This window comes from Schistocerca gregaria, chromosome 2, assembly GCF_023897955.1.
Source record: "Schistocerca gregaria isolate iqSchGreg1 chromosome 2, iqSchGreg1.2, whole genome shotgun sequence".
Taxonomy (NCBI): domain Eukaryota; kingdom Metazoa; phylum Arthropoda; class Insecta; order Orthoptera; family Acrididae; genus Schistocerca; species Schistocerca gregaria.
The window spans coordinates 604861985-604886135 of record NC_064921.1 but is presented as its reverse complement, the minus strand read 5'-3'; positions in this window follow the sequence as shown (position 1 = coordinate 604886135).

The window sequence follows — 24151 nt, the reverse complement described above, 5'->3', positions numbered from 1 at the left end:
TATGTCAACACATTTCATCTCTCTAATACAATACATTTACTTTTTCTTTGACACTGTACAATTATTAAATACCAGTGATGTAGGCGAGACCACAGATATCATCTTCTGCGGGCTACCGTTGGCTGGTTGACCTTCCGTGAACGCGCTAGTGAGACCGGAATACAAAGGCAGTACATGACACCCTACTCTCGCTAGTTGACGTGCTTCAGACAAAATACACAATTAGGTAGTTTCATTTACTACTTTGACCCTAATACTTTCAGCACATTACAAAAAGTAAAAGAACCGAAGATAGCACAAACTCACTAATGTCACGCTGCCCTCTAGCACTGTAGTGGATTGGACTGGATTGTTTTGGGGGGAGGAGACCAGACAGCGAGGTCATCGGTCTCATCGGATTAAGGAAGGACGGGGAATAAATTCGTGCGTGCCCTTTCAAAGGCACCATTCCGGCATTTTTATCAGGCTGTGTCGGTTTTATGGGTTCCATAACATTAGGTAATGGGACATTTAGCGGTACGTTATTTTGCTTTAGCATACGGACGTTATTTTTATACTGATTTTCCACTCAGCTGTGTTTGTCATTCACTTTACTTGTAGTCAGTTTCGAAACCTGTTATGTTTTCATCTTGAGGCAATTATAAAACCTACCGCAATGACGTCGTATGTGTTCTATATTAGAGGATTCTGTGGCGCAGCAAGAGATTTGCTTTCGGCAGTATTTCATTTCGATAACTGTTTCGAAATCGAATGCAATTAGAATAAACAGCAAGTGCAATTTACTCGAAAGTTAGTAAGAAAATAGCCTATCTGCTCCAAAAAGAAACGAAAGTTCGAGCTAAACTGTATTCGTTATCGGTGATCGACACTATGTATTGGGTCCATTACTGACTACGTCGCAGTAAATAATAACAAACTCTTCACTCTCAAACAAGGAAGTTTTCCCTAAACAGCCATTAATCAATTTACGACCATGAACTTTAGCAAGTGTGGCTCATGAACGTTAATTACTTGCCAGAATAGGTTAGGTGGGGGTCACCTGCTGTCATGACTCCAAAATTACAAATAAGACTTGTATCGCCGTCCAGATGAACATGGTCATAGATTAGTAGCTACGAGAGAAAACATCCTTGAAGTTAAATTTATATAGTACCGCAAACTGTGAAATCGGAATGAAAAGCATCTTATTTAATAGTTTTCCTAAGCAGTTATGTTTTAGAGGAAGTATGAAAAAAAGATAACTTATATATTTTGGCAGTTACAAGATCCATAGATATCACTGTTCTAACAGCTGCTGTCCAGTATTGTTGGAGTTCAGTTATTGCATATTTATAATATATTGTCAACAGTTGTTTCTTCATTAGGTTATTACATAATAGTAATGGTCAAGGGGTATTAAAACACATCTACTTAGAGAAAAGCAGGCGGTCAGATACGATTGTAATGATTTTCATCTTTTAATTTAACTTCCATTACATGTATAAATTTCTAGTTCGAAAATGACATTTAATGTAATTTTACACTTTGATTATATAAAACATATAGGCATTTTCACACTTCCTAGAAAAGTATTAAATTTGCCTGCAGCGATTTAGCCTAAATCAGGATGGCCGGACGCGGGATTGAAACGTCGTCCTCCCGAATGTGCGTTGAAGAGTTTGGGGCACTACGACGGGATAACTACAGATTCACAGCAACAAACGTGCCAAGGATTAAATGGCCACTGAGAATGCTTTAAAGTAGAGGAACTGACGCGCGAATGAGAATCAGAAATTAATTGCAGATACAGAACTTTATACTACCAAAGTAGTAATAATATATCTGTTGTGTTAGCGTGCCGCTTCACTTAATTTTTCATTTTGCTGTCAACGAAGACAGCAGAAACGGTACTGTGGTCCCTCGCTTCGCGACTGGTCTGAAACGGCGCTTGCAAAGCAATGGCACGTGGGTCACGGACGCAAGCTGCACCGGGTAATGGCGCAACAATGCAGTGACGCATTGCCGTAGCGGGCAACATCAGTGCTGCCGCACGCTTCGCCGCGTTATCTTCCGGGTGGGTGCCTGCAGCCTAGCGGACGTCTTCCGCCAACGCGGCACATGCGGCAGCAGCTGACGAACTTCCGGATGCGCTGTCCCCAGGGTCTCGCGCTCGGACGCATTCGTTAAAAGCCTCAAACAACCCCTGCGACCACGCACCTTCTGCTCTCCGCTGCCGCCGACGCTAACTGCGACCCACACGCTAGCGGCACTCTAAATATACTGCGCCTCTACGCACATATCGTTTCAATAATACAGTATACTGGATCCAAGTACACGCAGAGATACGTGGAATCTCAACGTAGCCTGTCACGGATGTCAAAATCCATGAAGTTGAGATAACCAAACGTATGGGACGTAGGAAGTGAAACATAAACGGTTACACTACCTGATCAGAAGTACAGTCCCATGCCGCGTCTGAGGTCGGCATTGTGCTTGCTCCAGACACAAGTCATGGACTAGACTAATGTCTGAAGTAGTGCTGGAGAGAACTGACGCCATGAATCCTGAAGGGCTATCCATAAATTCTTAAGGGTGCGAGGGGGTGGAGATCTCTTCTGAACAGCACGTTGCAAGGCATCCTCAATAATGTTCATGTCTGGGGAGCTTCGTGGCAATCGGAAGTGTGGTCCTGGAGCCACTCTGTGGCAATTCTGGGCGTATGGCGTGTCGCATTGTGCAGCTGGAATTGCCCAAGTCTGTCGGAAATCACAATGGACATGAATGGATGCAGGTGATCAGACAGGATGCTTAGGTACGTGTCACCTGTCAGAGTCGTATCTAGACGTATCAGGGTCCCGAGTCACTACAACTACACACGCCCCACACCATTACAGAGCCTCCACCAGCTTGAACTGTCCGTGGATTCTTGATGTTCTCTAGATAGCCGTACACGTCCATTCGCTCAATACAATTTCAGACGAGACTCGTCCGACAAGGTAACATGTTTCCAGTCCAATGTCGGTGTTGACAAGACCAGGCGAAGCATAAAGTTTTGTGCCGTGCAGTCATCGAGGGTACACGAGTGGACCTTCGGCTCGAAAAGCCCATATCGATGACTATTTGTTGAATGGTTCGCACTCTGACACTTGTCTATGGCCCAGTATTGAAATCTGCAGCAATTTGCGGAAGGGTTGCACTTGTGTTACGTTGAACGATTCTCTTCAATCGCCGTTGGCTCCGTTCTCGCAGGATCTTCTTCCGGCCGCAGCGATGTCGGAGATTTAATGTTTTACCGGATTTCTGATATTCATAATACACTCGTGAAATGGTCATACGGTAAAATCCACATTTCATTGTTAGCTCGGAGATGCTGTGTCCCATCGCTCATTCGCTGACTATAGCACCACGTTCAAACTCACATCTTGATAACTTGCCACTGTAGCAGCAGTAACCGATGTAACTGTGCCAGACCCTTATCTTAATATGCGTTGTCGACCACAGTGCCGTATTCTGCCTTTTTACATATCTCTGTATTTGTATAAGCATGCCTATAACAGTTTCTTTGGCCCTTCAGTGTAGTTGAACTGTTTAACGTCCGAGGCCATCACTAAACAGCAAGGAGACTCCCGCAGTACTTTTGGGTTAGACAGCACAGCAGCTAGTGTCAGATCGAAGGTTGATTTCAGGCCGAAGCCGAGGAGGATTAATCGGCTATCGCCCAAACCTTCGACCGAAGCTGAAGCCAAAATTTAAGAGTCTCAAGTCCGTTCAAGATTGGCAAATATTGTATTAATGGTTTTTTTAAAATATACAGGGTGTTACAAAAAGGTACGACCAAACTTTCAGGAAACATTCCTCACACACAAAGAAAGAAAATATGTTATGTGGGCATGTGTTCGGAAACGCTTACTTTCCATGTTAGAGCTCATTTTATTACTTCTCTTCAAATCACATTAATCGTGGAGTGGAAACACACAGCAACAGAACGTACCAGCGCGACTTCAAACACTTAGTTACAGGAAATGTTCAAAATGTCCTCCGCTAGCGAGGATACATGCATCCACCCTCCGTCGCATGGAATCCCTGATGTGCTGATGCAGCCCTGGAGAGTGGCGTATTATATCACAGCCGTCCACAATACGAGCACGAAGAGTCTCTACATTTGGTACCGGGGTTGCGTAGTCAAGAGCTTTCAAATGCCCCCATAAATGAAAGTCAAGAGGACTGAGGTCGGGAGAGCGTGGAGGCCATGGAATTGGTCCGCCTTTACCAATCCATCGATCACCGAATCTGTTGTCGTGAAGCGATCGAACACTTTGACTGAAATGTGCAGGAGCTCCATCGTGCATGAACCATATGTTGTGACGTACTTGTAAAGGCACATGTTCTAGCAGCACAGGTACAGTATCCCGTATGAAATCATGACAACGTGCTCCATTGAGTGTAGGTGGAAGAACACGGAGCCTAGTCAAGAAATCACCAACAATGCCTGCCCAAACGTTCGCAGAAAATCTGTGTTGATGTCGTGATTGCACAATTGCGTGCGGATTCTCGTCAGCCCACACATGTTGATTGTGAAAATTTTCAATTTGATCACGTTGGAATGAAGCCTCATCCATAAAGAGAACATTTGCACTGAAATGAGGAATGACACCTTGTTGGATGAACCATTCGCAGAAGTGTACCCGTGGAGACCAATCAGCTGCACACGCTGTACATGGTACTGAAACAACTGGTTCTCCCGTAGCACTCCCCATACAGCGTCGTGGCCAACGTTACCTTGTACAGCAGCAACTTCTCTGACGCTGACATTAGGGTTATCGTCAACTGCACGAAGAATTGCCTCGTCCATTGCAGGTGTCCTTGTCGTTCTAGGTCTTCCCCAGTCGCGAGTCACAGGCTGGGATGTTCCGTGCTCCCTAAGACGCCGATCAATTGCTTCAAACGTCTTCCTGTCGGGACACCTTCGTTCTGGAAATCTGTCTCGATACAAACGTACTGCGCCACGGCTATTGCCCGTGCTAATCCATACATCAAATGGGCATGTGCCAACTCCGCATTTGTAAACATTGCACTGACTGCAAAACCACGTTCGTGATGAACACTAACCTGTTGATGCTACATACTGATGTGCTTGATCCTAGTACTGTAGAGTAATGAGTCGCATGTCAACACAAGCACCGAAGTCAACAATACCTTCTTTTAATTGGGCCAACTGGCGGTGAATCGAGAAAGTACAGTACATACTGACGAAACTAAAATGAGCTCTAACATGGAAATTAAGCGTTTCGGGACACATGTCCACATAACATCTTTTCTTTATTTGTGTGTGAGGAATGTTTCCTGAAAATTTGGCCGTACCTTTTTGTAACACACTGTATAATATAAACAATTTAACGAGATGATTAAAATTATCTAGCAACCTGTCAGAAATAACGACACTCTGAAATAAAGTCACAATAATTATTTGCTTTATAAATACTTGAACAATTACAATTGGAAATATTCTAATCAAATGAATCTTATATTCTCATTAGCGTTTTGATATCTATCAATGAAAAAGAATTAATAATCGAAATAAAACAGTTTTATTTTGCAAGCTAAAAACATTAACGGTTTCTTTGGCCCTTCATTGTAGTTGAACCGTGCTGAACAACTGTTCATTAGGAACACTAGTAGGAGGGTCACATGAAAATGTAAGTGGAATTGAGCATATATGGAGTAGGCTTCCTCGCAGTATTGCCAACACGTGCGCCGTTTGCGCTTCGATGTCCTCACTTGCTGTGGTGTAAACAGCACGAAAGTATTAAAAGAAAAACAGGTTTCCTGAAACCGTTAACCATAATATGTGGTACATATTTATATCAATGAATATGAAATATACAAAGAAGTAAATCCTGCTAAGACACAATTGCGCACAATTATTCAAAGAGTGAGACACCGAAAACCATAATAATTATTTTAATGAACTGATATAATCTTTAACAAGTTAATCGCAGTCACCACATGCCCACTGAACGCCTGTTCATTTTAGTGCCTCACGCTGCAAATCGCGTTAGTTGGCGGCAGTGTGTAGAGATACGGAACATTCCGAGTTCTGCTGACGAGCTCCGTAAAGAACTAAGGGAACCATAAAAACTTTACAAGGTACAGTGACACTTGTCTCTAAAACAATAACATTAAGAGCAGATATTAAGAAATAAAGAATATTTGAAGGACTATTGAGAAGTAACTAACGTAATAAATACTGTAAAAGAAATACTTACGTTTTTTGTTTTTTTGTGTGGTTTTCACAAATGCAGCCTTCCCTTCTTCTCGGTAGGATAAAAATTTCTCAGTCGTATGATAAAACACCAAAGTAGATAATCTAATTCACGTACAAACTTGTATCTACCGGAAATGGCGGCCGACCGACGCCAACATAATGTACCACAGTCGACGCAAAGTAAGTGAAAGTTTTGTCACTGTTGCTGTTTAATAGCGGAGTGTCCACCACGCATGCGCAGTTCGAATAGTTCAGTTTCGGCGCTCGCTAGAAACCTTCGGCTTCGGCCAAAACATCGGCATATTTTGGACGAAGTTGAAGTTCGGCCGGAGGTAGCCGAAGCCGAATGTTCGGTGGGAGACTGGAAGAAGTAGATATGTCGCTCTTTCTGCATATATTTTAAAACCGAAAGCCCAGCTTTTTTATCGTGAAATGTCCAACAAAGATGACTTTCGTGCTTCAAGAAGCGGCATGGCATTCGTTTCGTGCAGATGAGCGGAGAAAAACTATCAGCTGACGAGCCCGAATTTTCTCAGTTCATTCAAGATTTAAAAGCCAAAATGAACGAACTAGGACTTACGCCGTAACAAATGTTAAATGCCGATGAAACCGGCTTAAACTGGCAGCAACTCCTATCAAAAACTTTTGTGTTGGGGGAAGGAAAAAAGTTTCAGGAAGGAAACCTCAAGGCATAATCCGTATCACTTCAGGCAGAGGGGTTACCTTCATAGTCTCGGATGTTATTAAATTTGGCATATGGTAAAGTTCAGGAGTAAGTAAGAAACACGTATTTTTTTGTTTTCTCAACAAAAAAATCCTGAACCGAGATACAAACACCATTACGAAGATGCGAATTTCGAATATTTTTTAAAAAATGCAGTATCTCTGTAATAGTTCTAGATATTTTGTTACAGTTTTTTTTATTTGAAAGATAATTGCTTTATGATTACAATGGTATCCTCCGTTTGGACATATCTGCCAAAGTTCTTTGAAATTTTCTATATTTTACACAATTTCTTTTTTTCAAAAATTCCACTCTAGAGAAGTTAGATTTTTTCTCTTGATTAGCACCATGAAGTACTACATTCTCTGTATTGGAGAACTTCTACTTTTTAGTTGGGCAGGTCTTATTTTTTAAAAAATAATTTTTAACTTTCAACGGTAATGTATGTCTTCACTAAAGTTGTTTCTTACTCATTTCTTTGTTGCTATGTTTATTTCTATTGTCTTTGTCATAGAGTGAATATCTCTGAAGTGAACATTGCGATCTGCGCATGTTGTCAACATTAAACCAGGATTGTCACGTGTTTTCGGGACTTCGCTGTGCGTGTGTGCTTTCCGCAGAGTTTGAAGTTTACAATATCAAGAGATTTTGTTGTGTTTTCACCGTTTGTTGATGTAATAGCGGTGGTGAATTACTATTGTTGCTACGGATGGAAAGAAAAATACGCGAAAGGAGGGATAGTAACTTTCCATGGGTATATACCACGTAGCTCTAATTATAGTTATCATATTAGTAAGGGACACCGTATATGTTTAAAAATTTCGAGACGCTTTATAATTAAAGCCTGATTCTGTAGACCTATTTTTCTACGATTTTATGACTATATAACAGATATTACGGCTCGTACGAAAGCTTACATACAATCGGATTCCACTCGTAAATATGCTGGTGGAACAGGAAAGGGAATGGTTAGTTGTTTCAGCAAATACTATCCTCCATGCATTTATCAGTGAGTGACTTGTCGATTATGTATATACACTCCTGGAAATGGAAAAAAGAACACATTGACACCGGTGTGTCAGACCCACCATACTTGCTCCGGACACTGCGAGAGGGCTGTACAAGCAATGATCACACGCACGGCACAGCGGACACACCAGGAACCGCGGTGTTGGCCGTCGAATGGCGCTAGCTGCGCAGCATTTGTGCACCGCCGCCGTCAGTGTCAGCCAGTTTGCCGTGGCACGGAGCTCCATCGCAGTCTTTAACACTGGTAGCATGCCGCGACAGCGTGGACGTGAACCGTATGCGCAGTTGACGGACTTTGAGCGAGGGTGTATAGTGGGCATGCGGGAGGCCGGGTGGACGTACCGCCGAATTGCTCAACACGTGGGGCGTCAGGTCTCCACAGTACATCGATGTTGTCGCCAGTGGTCGGCGGAAGGTGCACGTGCCCGTCGACCTGGGACCGGACCGCAGTGACGCACGGATGCACGCCAAGACCGTAGGATCCTACGCAGTGCCGTAGGGGACCGCACCGCCACTTCCCAGCAAATTAGGGACACTGTTGCTCCTGGGGTATAGGCGAGGACCATTCGCAACCGTCTCCATGAAGCTGGGCTACGGTCCCGCACACCGTTAGGCCGTCTTCCGCTCACGCCCCAACATCGTGCAGCCCGCCTCCAGTGGTGTCGCGACAGGCGTGAATGGAGGGACGAATGGAGACGTGTTGTCTTCAGCAATGAGAGTTGCTTCTGCTTTGGTGCCAATGATGGTCGTATGCGTGTTTGGCGCCGTGTAGGTGAGCGCCACAATCAGGACTGCATACGACCGAGGCACACAGGGCCAACACCCGGCATCATGGTGAGGGGAGTGATCTCCTACACTGGCCGTACACCTCTGGTGATCGTCGAGGGGACACTGAATAGTGCACGGTACATCCAAACCGTCATCGAACCCATCGTTCTACCATTCCTAGACCGGCAAGGGAACTTGCTGTTCCAACAGGACAATGCACGTCCGCATGTATCCCGTGCCACCCAACGTGCTCTAGAAGGTGTAAGTCAACTACCCTGGCCAGCAAGATCTCCGGATCTGTCCCCCATTGAGCATGTTTGGGACTGGATGAAGCGTCGTCTCACGCGGTCTGCACGTCCAGCACGAACGCTGGTCCAACTGAGGCGCCAGGTGGAAATGGCATGGCAAGCCGTTCCACAGGACTACATCCAGCATCTCTACGATCGTCTCCATGGGAGAATAGCAGCCTGCATTGCTGCGAAAGGTGGATATACACTGTACTAGTGCCGACATTGTGCATGCTCTGTTGCCTGTGTCTATGTGCCTGTGGTTCTTTCAGTGTGATCATGTGATGTATCTGACCCCAGGAATGTGTCAATAAAGTTTTCCCTTCCTGGGACAATGAATTCACGGTGTTCTTATTTCAATTTCCAGGAGTGTAGATCTGAAAGACGGGAGACAGATAAATTCAATAGAGTGGGAGTCTGTAATTGTCTTCGTATAATATGTGTGTCCAAACCTTTTTGTTTACTAAAGTTACAGTAGGAGACCATGTTAAGTGTGCCTAGGACATGGAGAATGATTATGTGTGATTCATATTTTAGTTCCCCTGAAGGTTGGACAACGAGTAGAGATGTGGCTCCAGAAAGTGAGGAGGAGGAGTAACTTTGTCCCCACAAAATATTCCAAAGTATGTTCAAAACACTTTGAAGAGGAATGTTTAGACAGAAAAAAATTTGGACGTGTGTGGCTGAAGGTAGTTGCTATACCAACTATTTTTAATTTTCCACAACGGCTACTATCAAAAGTACCCACACGAAAACCACCTGTAAAATGAAATTGGTCAGGTTCGTAAATATAACTTGTGGCTATCATATTTGCTACTTTCTTTTACTGAGAAATATTTATTTAATAAACTGGGAGCAAGTACGTAAAAAGCGTTAAATAAATACTTCAAAGTGTCACCAGTAAGAAAAATTGTGCTTTAGGTCGCAAAAACGAGAAAATAAATACGCAGAAATAGCAGTAAAAAGGACGAATTATCAGGGATATAATCGCTAATCTTTGGCAAATTCGGTGTTTTTCGGACACTTGCAAAGTGTCAAGTCGTTTTGCAAAACTACCACTGCAAAAATGTACGTCGGGCTCTGTAATACTATAAAGTGGCGTATCATACCGAAAACTACCAAAAATCGAGTGCATCTGAGCTGTGACACCTATCGCAAAGAAGCAGAATGTAATATCAAATGGTTCAAATGGCTCTGAGCACTATGGGACTCAACTGCTGTGGTCATCAGTCCCCTAGAACTTTGAACTACTTAAACCTAACTAACCTAAGGGCATCACACACAGCCATGCCCAAGGCAGGATTCAGAATGTAATATAATTTGCCCTTAAAAGTTACGTAGCTGGTTTATTCCCGGTATCAAATGGATACTGATAAAATGTCTGCGCAACATATATAAATAATCCACAACACGTACGAAAAGAATCCGTCTGTACTGGGGATGTAGTGACATTCTAAATATACAGGGAGCTATGTGGACAAACACACGACGTCCCGAGAACACGTGACCAGGTCGGCAATGTATGTTGACAACACAAAATCTGTTCTGCGCATGTGAATGCTCACTCCAGAGATATTTACTCTATGGTCTTTGTTGCAGTTATTTCTTATCACTTTCTTTGTTGCAGTTATTTCTTTCCATTTTCATTGTTGCAGATATTTCTTACACGTTGTTGTAGTTTCTTGTCAGTTTCCTTGTCACGACTGTCCACTGCAGTTTTCTGTATTGTAGTTTACAGAAGAGGCTTCTAAGAAATTTTGAGATCATCCAGTGTGTTCTGTGTTTACTGAGGAATTTGCCAGTTGACAGTTGCAGTAAGTTTGTGAAAAGGACTGTTTGAAATGTCTTCTGAGTGGGACCATAGGAGAGTGAAGTGTGATGACTATTCGCATATCCATAAAAGAGTGATATATAAGACACACAAAAAAACAGACTTTGTTCAGGTTGGGACCTGTTTCAAAGTGAAGATGTTTCCAGCGATGACTTTATGTGTTCTAAATGTTTTGACATAATAACCACAATCACAGTATCTGAACAAGGTGAAGCCTTCCACGATGCAGATTTTGCATCAGTAGAGGAATAATTAAATACCCTTAATCAGTCACATACAGAGGTAGGTGTGAGTCCTGTTAGCAAAACCATGGTCAGCGACATCGAGTCGTAAGCTCTATGCATCAAGAAAGCGCAGAGAAATTACTAAAGCTATAGATGAATACAACACCGCAAAACTGACCACCCTCTTCAAAGAAGAAATTCCATCTGCAGAAGAAAATGAAACAAAGCACTCTTGCACCTCTTGTCAGGAGTTTTTCACATTTTTCAAATTCAGCTGTTGAATATTGTACATCATACAGTGAAAGGTACAGCCATTTTCAAAGAAAACAATTTTGAACCACATTCCATCAGTATCAAAGTACATGGTAGACAAACCAACAAATGTGATGTCTGTAGAAGGAGTCTTTAGAAGACCGGATCCCTATTATGGTCATCCAGTAGAAGCAGTTCAAGTTCAATTAGTGTAGTCATTTTATCTGGAAGGTAAATGGGACTGTTCTCGCTAGAGTGCCAATAAAAAAGACACTATTAACAGCTGAAGTTCAAAAAGTTGTGATAGTTATGAGGTACATGACTTGCAGTTTTAAAGAAACTTTTGCAATTTGTAAGAGCAACTACAAAACTTCACATATTGCAAGATCGAAATTTTAAGCACTACGACCTAAGTGAGTAGTTCCACATCCACCTAGAGATGTCTGTTTATGTGTGTACCGCGTGAATTTTGAACTTTGAGTGGTGATTTTGAAGAACTTATTGGAGAATGTGACGTATGACACCTTGTTTGAGGGTATGAAGTCATTAATAGTCTGTGACGTAAAGTGACAGACTTGTTTGTTTCAAAAATGTGGTGACTGCCCTGGAAAGGGACACTGTCTTACTAGACACTTGGCCTGGAAGACGTAGCAGATAACTCTGCAGAAATTACATATGCGAGAATGGAGGAAAATAAAATAATTAAGAAAACTGTGCCTTTGATAGTTTCATCGATGAACTTGGTAAATGGTCAGTGACAGCAGTAACACACCAGCAACTGAAGAAATTGCGACAGCAACACATTGCAGAAGTGAAATGGTGTCTACAGGCTGAAAAACTATGTTTAGTGCTTCACTGTGATTTTGCTGAGAATTGGTCTGTAATTCTCCCACAAGAAGTACAAGGCTTTGCTAGCAAAGAGCAAAATTCTCCAACTGCAAACAGAGGCAGAGAAGATTATCATTATTTCTGATGCTGCTCGTAGTCATTTTAAAAATCGGTGCCAGCTGTTTGAATTGAGTAAGTCGCTTGTGCCAACTGACTGGGTATACAGTGCTACTGGTCACGGCAAGGGGCCTTGTGATGGTGTAGGGGGCCTGCTGAATCACTATGCTACAAAACATACAGCTGCTATTCAGAATGCTGAGGATTTTACACATCCACAGCTGTCATTCTTTGGCCCAAAGAGGAAATCGAAGAACTCCGTGAGCAGAAAAAAGAAAAATGGTCCAAACAAACTACTCCTGTGAAAGGAATTCAGAAGACACATTTTGGACTCACAAGTGATGGGCGAACTCATATTTCACGCACTACAAAGAGCAGGAAAGAAGAAATTACGTTCGTTCGGCCAACACCTCTGAAACAGCAGGATAATATTAAGATTGACAACCTGAGAAGGGGGATGTTAGTGGAGTGTGTGTATGACTGTGACTGGTGGATTGCAGGGATTATAGACACCAGTTACGAGTTAAACGAAACTGTAGTGAACTTAATGCTACAGCATGGACCAGCTGCTGAATACAGATTTCCAGCTGAAGGACAGCAACAACGCCCTCAATGCTCACCTTCTATTCCCAATGTTTTGAAGATTGTAAGTGCTCCATTTCGTATTGGTTCATCATACATACACACATACATACATAAATAGATCATGAATACATTTCTTAATGATGTGGAACGTGTCACTTTACCACTTTAACATACGTTTCCTTTACACAAAATAACAATAATAATTTTTTTTATTTTTATTTTTTTTACAGTTGCTACTTCATGTCTAACAGGGCGGCATCACTCTATATCAAAGGAAGATACTGAAGCAGTGCAACACATTTTTAGTTCATTGATGACTAAATTAAGTACAAAACAGAGTGCACAGAAGTTGTATAAATTGAAACCTGTAAGTCTTTGGACCTTTCACACACATTTTGGAACCATTTAAAATGATGTAAAAATGAGTCTGTTACTCATATTTCAAAACAAAAATTGTGTAAATTAAGGTTAGGTTTTGATTTTTATGAGCCTGTTATGTGATAATGTAGTAATAAAACATGTTTTATGTATGACAAAAATTTCAATTGCTTATAAAACCTCTTAAACCTAAAAGTGGAAGCTCTCCTTTTCAGGGAATGTACAACTATGTGGTACTAATTAACAAAAAAAAATCAAAATTTTACGGATTGGAATGTTTGAAAACAATTCCATAAATTATAAAAACGTTCAGAACGCTCTACTAAAAGAACTTCGACAAGTAAGATCAAATGGAGGATTTCTTTGTAATCGTAAAGTAATTGCCTTTCAAATAAAAAAAAAAATAAAATATATAGAACTGTTCCAGAGGTACAGCATTTTAAATTATTTTCCAAAATTCGCTAACATCCAAGACTATGAAGGTACGTAATCGGATAAAGCACGAGCTCTGTACTACCATTAAATATTAGTAACCAAATCCAAACTGTAATTATTTACGTAACTAAAATAATACGAGACATTATTGTAATTAAAGTTCAGAATGATTTTCTTATGGAAAACTAAAGATATTACTATAAAAGATTGACATTGAATATTGAATTTTATACCTTATTCGACTGTAACATCAGTTTCTTTACATTTTGTAAAATTTTAACATCAAAATTGTATAAAATTAATAATGCTTTATTTGGGAGGATATTGTAAAAGTTCTATATAAAGTGATGCTGCGAGGAGTCAGTTTTGAAGTTACTTTTGGAAGTCAAAGATATCAGTGAAGTCTGTCCATGTTTTGTTTACATGACGAGTGTGCAGTTCGGATGTCAAGTAATGTGAATAAACTTTGTGAAGCATGAAAATTTCGCATTCCTTTATCAATGGACCAGGCTGAAGTAACTTAATTATTCAACATGAATCGTTACAACATCCATAAAGGACGGAAGATGAACTATCTTGAAATAATAAATCAGACTGAATGAGCAGACACAGTTCCCTTACAGCCACTTCTAACTCCAGATGCTACTCATAATCGCATCCAGGCGACGTTGTAAATTATCCCTCTTACTCACATGCCCCATTTCCTTTACTTCAGTTACTATAATTTCTGTCGTTTTGTTAAAAAAAAATGCGCGGGATTAGCCGAGCGGTCTCGGACGCTGCAGTCATGGTCTGTGCGGCTGGTCCCGGCGGAGGTTCGAGTCCTCCCTCGGGCACGGGTGTGTGTGTTTGTGCATAGGATAATTTAGGGTAAGTAGTGTGTAAGCTTAGGGACTGATAACCGTAGCAGTTAAGTCCCATAAGATTCCACACACATTTGAACATTTTTTGCAGCACGGTTCCGGACTAAAGCACGTAGAACCGCTCGGTCACATCGGCCGGCTGTGAAGGAATGGCAGCCCATTCTTCCTGGGGAGCCGAAGCCAAAGAACATACTGCTGGACCCTGGGGTCTGGAGTGTAGTCGACGTTCTGACTAATCCCAATGTGTTACTTTGGGTTCAGATCGGAACTATGCACAGGCTAGTCGATTTCAGTGTTATTGGCCACAAACCACTGCCGCACAGATTCTACTTTATAACAGGATGCTTTGTCATGCTCATGAACGCTGTTCCTCCACTGTATGCAGTGCACAAAGTTGTAACATGTTTTAATACCGAAGTTCATTTGGGGTTTGCTTAAGCGCTCTACAGTGTCCACACCTTACTACGCAAAACATACCCATACCTTCACACCACCACTTCCGTACTCCATCGTTGGCACTATACATGATGGCAGGTAGCCTCCTCCAGTCATTCACCAAACTCAAACTCTCCCAAAGACTGCCACTGTTTACAGTGTGATTCACGACTCCTCATTAATCGTTCTATCTGGAAATGAGCGTATGACATTGTTGGTCGGAAGGCCCCATCCGGGGAAGTTCGGCAGCTGAGTGCAAGTCTTATTTCAGTCCACGCCGTACTGGGCGACTTGCGTGCCGGTGATGAGGATGAAATGATGATGAGGACAACACAACACCCAGTCCACGGGAAGAGAATATCTCCAATCCTGTCAGGAATCAAACCAGAGCCCGCTGCACGGGAGGCAAGCACGTTACCACCCAGCTAAGGAGACGGACTCAACTACTTAATGTCCAGTAACGCCGCTCTTACACTACCTCAAGCTTCGCTTCTCAATCACTGCAGACATGGGCCACGAATGATTCCTACAGCTAATTTCATGAGATTTTTCACAAACATCCTCCGCGATGCGCCAAGGTTCTCAGTCAGTACATGAGGCGTGTCTGGTCTTGATTTAGCTGTGGTTATTCCTTCGCGTTACCACTTCACACTAGCTTCTCCGATTGGCGACTTGGGCACCTTTAGAAGGGCTGAAATGTCACTGATGGATATGTTATTGACCCCAAACGACTAGTACACGTTCGAAGTCACTGAGCTCTTCTAAATGGTTCAAATGGCTCTGAACTTTATGGGACTTAACATCTAAGGTCATCAGTCCCCTAGAACTTACAACTACTTAAATCTAACTAACCTAATGATATCACACACATCCATGCCCAAGGCAGGATACGAACCTGCGACCGTACTCGTCGCGCGGTTCCGGACTGAAGTGTCTAGAACCGCTCGGCCACCGTGGCCGGCAATGAGCTCTTCTAAGCCAGCCATTGTGCTGTTACTGATTTTCTACTGACTACACAATACTCACCACATTCTTTTGACTGACGGGTACACCTCTTCTGACATCTAGTGGCCAATTACACATTACGCAGGGATATTAAATTTCTTTTGACCAGACATTGTATGTATCAGGACAACAATAAAAAAATGAGAAATTTATGAAGGATGCCACAGGGTTTTTATAATCTCCGAAGGCCACTAGTACACGAATAAGTATAAAAAATCGATTTTTGACTCTCTGTATTAATAAATCCTCTTTAATTTTCTGAACGTGAAAAACTTTGTCATTTCATACACTGAAGAGCCAAAGAAACTGGTACAACTGCCTAATCTCATGTGCTGCAACACGACGTGGCATGGGCTCGACTAATGTCTGTAGTAGTGCCGGAGGGCACTGACACCATGAATACTGCAGGGCTGTCCATAAATCCGTAAGAATACGAGCGGGAGGGTGCTAAACAGCACATTGCAAGGTTTCGCAGATATACTCAATAATGTTCATGCCTGGGGACCTTCCTGGCCAGCGGAATTATTGAAACTCGGAAGAGTGCTCCTCGAGCCATTCTGTAGCAATTATGGACGTATGGGGTGTCGCATTGTCCTGCTGGAATTGCCAAGTCCTTCGGAATACATAATGCACATGAATGGATACAGATGGCCAGATAGGATGCTTACGTTCGTGTCACGTGTCAGAGTCGAATCTAGACGTGTCAGGGGTCCCATACACTATAAACACACACTCTCCACACCATTACAGAGTCTCCACCAGCGTGAACAGTCCGCTTCTGACATGCAGGCAGGGTCCATGGATTCATGAGGTCGTCTCCATATCCGTACACGACCATCCGATCGATATAATGTGAAACGACACTCGTCCGCGACGAGGCAACATGTTTCCAGTCATCAACAGTCCAATGTCGGTGTTTACGGGCCCAGGCAAGGAGTAAAACTTGCGTTACGCAGTCATCAAGGGTACACGAGTGGGCCTTCGGCTCCGAAAGCCCATATGGATGATGTCTCTTTGAATGGTTCACACGCTGACACTTGTTTATGGCCTAGCGTTGTAATCTGCAGCAATTTGCCGAAGAGTTGCATTTCTGTCACGTTGAACGATTCTCTTATGTCGTCGCTGGTCCCGTTCTAGAAGGATCTTCTTCCGTTAGCAGCGATGTCGGAGATCTGATGTTTTACCGGATTCCTTATATTCACGGTATACTCTTGAAATGCTGGTATGGGAAAATCCTCACTTCATCGCTACCTCGGATATGCTGTGTTGCATCGCTCGTGCGCCGATTATAACACCACGTTCAAAGTCACCCTTAACTCACGAGGTGACGTTTCTGTAATGTATACTACGAGGTCTGGTGTCTGGGACCCCTATCTTTAAAGCGCGGTTTAAGCTGTAAATCATTTGAAATTTTAATTTAAGTTATATAACACTTATGGTTACAAATGTATAAGTGTTGTTTATATACTATACACCTTGTTGATTGTATTGCAGTAAATACAGCCAGCAGTATTTTATTTTTGTATCACGCAAAAATCAGATACTTTTGTGAAGCTTTCACATATTTTTGTGAAGCTTTTTCAATAGTACACATAAACGAACTGTTAGAGAACTGAATTTTACGTTCTGAAAATTATGGTATGTATAGAAAGCATATTTTCACATAAAACTAATTTCCTGTGTTTAAACTTGCATGTAAAAACTGAACTCAGAAAAAGAAAGGCTGCAAAATTGACGTTCAGTACTGATTTCTACATTCTTCTTTACCACCACTCAGCACACATTTAATTTTATTTATCACATTAACTATTTTATTGAAGAAACACAAAGGTCCTTATCACCATTACCCTGAAGTTCTTCCACTGAGTGGTCCTCTTGTTCGCTAGCAGAAGTTTTATCATTGGCTACTGAAAAATCATTGTCATCTTCCTTTACTGCTTGTACTATATCATTGACATCATTCTCCATTCACTGACTAAAAATTTCATCTAACTTAACAGTGCGTAAAATCGTCGCATTCTTGCAAACACATTTTGTACTGAACTGACGAAAACAGGTGCGTAGTTCACGAGGCGCGGTGTAGGAGACCCCATCACATGTCAACAACAATCGAATGAGGTGATAACGCAACTGACAATAATAATTTGTAGGACTGGTGATTGCAATAGAGTAAGTGGTGTACAAAACCATTCCGCCATAATTGACCTACGAGAGCGACTTAGAAAATTCTGGCGCGGTCTGAGAGATTACATCTCGTGAGTTACGGGTTAAAACTTGATAAACTGCCATTGTAGCAGCAGTAACCGATCTAACAACTGCGCCAGACATTTTTTGTCTTATGTAGGCATTGCCGACCGCAGCACCGTATTCTGCCTGTTTATATATCTCAGTATTTGAATACGGATGCTTATACCTGTTCCCTTGGCGCTTCAGTGTAGAACCTAGTGTGCTGCGGGTGTCCCCCGTCTTCCCACCACGATATTTCGACGTCGTAACTAGGCATCTCCATCATGTGTCCTAACACTAGTCGACAAACTGACCGAGTCCCATACGTAAATATGTGTCTACGACACCCCTATGTCACGCAGATAGCTTTATTAAAAATAGAATTTTGTTCTCACTTTTTTTGTTATGACTTTTTAGTCTCTAACGTCTCAGTGACACAAGGTTATTAATTACATGGCGAGGGTCAAGACCCCTAATGAGAGTTTTAACAACAGTATAAGCTAACGGAAACCAAACACAGTGCTGAAGGACTACGTATTTTGAAAATACGTGTGCTGGATGCTCTGTTACGTTTCAGTGATAGTGAGGCATCAAGGTTAAAGGTTATGGAAATGATGGGAGTGCCTGCTGGACCAAATATGCAAAGAACTTTAATTGCCACTGACCGCAGGTAAGTCCGCGTGAAAGTCACCAAAGAAACAAGGATAAGTACTCTGAAAAAGAAAAGTAATAGGGAACAATACCAGGGATAAGATGAATATCGACCTAGGAGAAACTAACTTTAACTTTTAATTAGAATTTTCTTGAAGTTCGCTGTTTTGTTTAACAAGATGGTTAAAAACTACTAAACATAGAGGACTGAAATTTTGGATACTGTCTTAAAACATACTTAATTAAAAAGTGAACTATTCTTATGACTTAAACATGAAAATTAAATATTTTTTTGAAGAAAGACTCTCAGTCAGTTATTGGCATTGTTGATAACCATCATTAAAATAGTTTTTAACCATTATTTATGACAGTGTCGTCTTTTTAAAATTCTACTTTAAAAACAATAGCGCAAAGAACTTAAGAAAAAATCAAGCTTCTACCTTGTTTTTGTTTCGAGATATGTGTCCCTATGCCACGTATAAATAATTAACAGCTTGATTTCACTAACAACACAAAATAGAATTTTTTAAAAAAAGTGAAGGACCGAAAGCTATGGTTCATAAACCACACTGTTTCCAAAAGATCTGTTAAAACACGAGAAGCGTTGCATTGGCATATAGCTCTTATTCTTTGAGCTACTCTATTTAGAAAACTCAAAATTTTTCAAGATCTCCCCATGTGCTCACGAATCAATCCCCTTAAAGTCGCTCGCATGGTTACATGGATATCAGTTTTCGAAATGGCGAAAGTTACAGCAGAAATCTCATCCGGACATTCGGACTAACGACAATTCTGTGAAATGGGTCGTACTATAAAACGCAACTCTCTATCGCATAATTCTCAAGAAATTCTGATGATGTGTCGTGTCTCATTTCCTTCTTCAAGTTAGGACAGTCGATAGAACCGATTTAGTCAGCCTGTAAGTAGGGAGTTTTCAAACGTGACGGAGAGACGATGAAACGGATCGACGGCTGAGAAGGGAAGATTACGTGGACAAAGAAACCTTGTTTCCACAACTGAAAAGAATCTGCACACAGCGGTACCGCACACGAGGCCGGTTCGAGAACTTTTTTCCACACATGCGACTTACCATTTACTGCCTCCCCCCCTCCCCTATCTTCAGAACGCCGTCCCCTCCCACCCGCCGTCTTTCCTTGGGGTATTGATAAGAATAAAAATAAATCTAACTCGAATGATCGTGGAAACCGATTGTTTCAAAAGGCAAAATAAGTACAACATAAACATTTCTCTGTGATAGAAATACATCTCTGAAACTTATTCCTGTGCTGTATATTTAAAGATGAAACAATTCATTCCCATTTAAGATAATTCCTAAACTGCATAAACGTTTTTAGTGTAAGGTAAAAGAACTAAACCTATTGTAGTCTTCTAACTTCGATAAAAATATGCTTTCTGTTATACTGTGAGGAAAGAATAAAAATACAATTTATTAATATTGTAACATTTAAATTCCGTAATTTACTTTTTTTCACTTTCCAAAGGAAAAAGTGGAACAGAAGTTCAAAAAATATCATCTGTTTTATTCTATTAGGTAAAAACATTATATCGGATTTTTTCTAGTCTTTACCTTAACAAAATATTTAAAAATAGAATCTGAATGTATTGACTTCACGGCATACGTTTTAGTGGCTACAGTTGACAGCCCCTCACAATCATTTTAGCAACTGTTGACATATGTCCCGCTTTTATCAACTTGAGTTTTCCAAAAACTCCTTTCACTACTAGCTTAGAAGATAGATAAAACCAGGAGGGTCCATAAAGTTACAAAGGTGTAGGGAAAACGTCAATAAAACTGTTCTTAAGAAGTATAATGAGCTTTGTGGAGAACAAAGGCTCAAGCGATTGGGGCTTTTAGTTTGCCACCGCTCCAAGTCTGCTGATCACGAATATTGTACAGAAAACTAAAGCCCCTCCCGTAACTGTCTATGACCTCAAATCTATCTTTTAGTGGTTAGCTATATCGAAAAAAGATAGAAAAATCACCCTAAAGGAGTGATCTGCTTCACCTTAATCAACAGATTCAAAGATAAATAGCATCTTCACCCTCCTGGAACGAATTTCTATTTCGTTTTCCAATTCTAAATGAGATCCAAGTTCTTCAGAAAACACTTTTGCATCGTACGATTAAAATCCTTTTCCGATCTCACCATCTTCAATACTGCCAATACTTCCAACTAAACCGACTGCACTATATTTACTTATATACGTATATACTGTGCAAACCACTGTGAAGTCCATGACAGAAGCACAGAAGATACGTACCATTGTACCAGTTATTAGGGTCTTTTCCCTTTCCACCTACATATGGAGCGTGGAGAGAAAGATTGTTTAAATGCCTTCGTGAGTGCTGTAATTAATGCGATCTTGTTATTACGATACCTATGGGAAGAGATATGTAGGGGGAGGGGGGGAGTGTTGCAGTATATTCCTAGAGTTGCCATTTAAGGCCGGTTCTTGAAACTTTATACGTAGGCTTTTCGGGCTAGTTTATGTCTAACTTCAAAAGCCTGCCAGTTCAGTTTAGTTTCTTCAGCATCTTAGAGACATTCTCCCATGTATCAAACAAAGCTGTGACCATTCGTGCTCGCCTTCTCCGTATTCGTTCAGTATCCCGGCCGGCCTCGGTGGTCTCGCGGTTCTAGGCGCGCAGTCCGGAACCGTGCGACTGCTACGGTCGCAGGTTCGAATGCTGCCTCGGGCATGGATGTGTGTGATGTCCTTCGGTTAGTTAGATTTCAGTAGTCCTACGACTAGGGGACTGATGACCTCAGCAGTTAAGTCCCAGAGTGCTCACAGGCATTTTAACCATTTTTTTGACCCTACGACCTATCTTAGAAAATAGATTAAGGAAAGGCCAACCTCGTTTCTAGTATTTGTAGACTTAGAGAAAGCTTTTGACAATGTTGACTGGAATACTCTCTTTCAAATTCTGAAGCTAGCAAGGGTAAAATACAGGGAGCGGAAGGATATTTACAATTTGTACAGAAACCAGATGGCAGTTATAAGAGTCGAGGGGCATGAAATGGAAGCAGTGGTTGGGAAGGGAGTGAGACAGGGTTGTAGCCTCTCTCCGATGTTATTCAATCTGTATATTGAGCAAGCAGTAAAGGAAACAAAAGAAAAATTTGGAGTAGGAATTAAAATCCATGAAGAAGAAATGAAAACTTTGAGTTTCGCCGATGACATTGTAATTCTGTCAGAGACAGCAAAGGACTTGGACGAGCAACTGAACGTAATGGACGGTGTCTTGAAAGGAGGATATAAGATGAATATCAACAAAAGCAAAACGAGAATAATGGAATGTAGTCGAATTAAATCGGGTGATGCTGCGGGTATTAGATTAGGAAATGAGACACTTAAAGTAGTAAAGGAGTTTTGCTATTTGGGGAGCAAAATAACTGATGATGGTCGAAGTAGAGGGGATATAAAATGTAGACTACCAGTGGCAAGGAAAGCGTTTCTGAAGAAGAGAAATTTATTAACATCGAGTATAGATTTAAGTGTCAGCAAGTCGTTTCTGAAAGTATTTGTAAGAGTGTAGCCATGTATGGAAGTGGAACATGGACGATGAATAGTTTGGACAAGAAGAGAATAGAAGCCTTCGAAATGTGGTGCTGCAGAATAATGCTGAAGATTAGATGGGTAGATCACATAACTAATCAGGAGTTATTGAATAGAACTGGAGAGAAGAGAAATTTGTGGCACAACTTGACTAGAAGAAGGGATCGGTAGGTATGGTATATTCTGAGGCATCAAGGGATCACCAATTTAGTATTGGAGGGCAGCGTGAAGGTTAAAAATCGTAGAAGGAGACCAAGAGATGAATTCACTAAAGAGATTGAGAAGGATGTAGGTTGCACTAGGTACTGGGTGATGAAGAAGCTTGCACACGATAGAGTAGCATGAAGAGCTGCATCAGACCAGTCTCAGGACTGAAGACCACAACAACAATTGTCACTTATCGACTGAAGATGTCGTCTTCCGATTCAGATGAAAGTTCGGTATGTGCAGAAAGTACTATGTTGTTTTTAGTCACGGCTTCAGAAAATCATTCTGAGTTATTAGAGAAGTTATAACTTCCAGAAACAAAAAGAAAGGAAGAAGAAGCAATCCTAAATGTTATACATCCATTTGAAACTAATATCGGCATTAAAATTGACAGGAAACAATTGCTACAGAAAGTTAGTAACATGAAAAGGAGACTAAAAAGGAAAATGGATAAGAAGAGAACGGGAAATAAACTGATTGTTTTAAATGTTTGGGAGACAAAGTTTTACAACTTGCTACTAAGAGATGGGAATGCTATAATGAACCAGATACCAGGTAAGATAAATTATAAGCTCGTGTGATGTAAATATTTTATTTATTCTCATTCGGTTAAAAAAATTACACAAAGTCTGTAAATGTTAAGTGAGTGTTTTTTCTTTTTTTCTCCCAAATCGTCAACTTCCATGGGCAGTGACACTAGGTGTTGCTCCGTCCATATCTACACTATCGCCAGTAGAGCACTCGACTTCATTTGGTAAGATTCAGTTCTAGTTTTTGTTAGTGAAACAAAATTAATTACTGCTACTTATAAAGATACTAGCAGAAATTTTGTTTTTCGCGAGAGTAGAGAAATGTTCTTATTACTGTATCGTAAGTACTACTACTATTATTAGTGGTGCTAGCATTAATATTATATGTAAGAGCCATGTTTGCTATTCAGTTTCATTAAGTGCTATGGCTAGAGTTTTGGGCCGCCAACATTTCGTAATCCTTTGCGAAGGAAAGTTTCCGCTTTAATGTCTGTAAAGTAAATCTTCATAAAAATGCAAACACACGTTAAGTTCTACCGTTGTATACATATCTGGCATACATATGTGTTTCTAGGAACATATGTTACACCTCACGCTGGCCCACTATCCTCTTCGTCTAGAGCAAGTCCATATGGCAGGCCACCACCCTTGAAGAAAGGAGCATTGCCAGAAACAGACGAGACGAAGATGCTCAGTACCACAGAATTACATAGGCTGGTGCTGCTAGAGCAACTGAAGCTCACTCGACTGCGAATGGAAAAAGAAGATATGTTAATGAACTTTCTTAATATAAAGATGAATAATGTAAACAATTTGCAATAGAAATGAAAAAGTTTTAATGTATATACCGTTCTGTGGGCTGTGTTATCCCTTTTGTTGTAGACGATCAGTAGTTTTATATCTTTTCATAAATAAAAAATTCAAAATGCTGCATTTTGCATTAGAGCTAC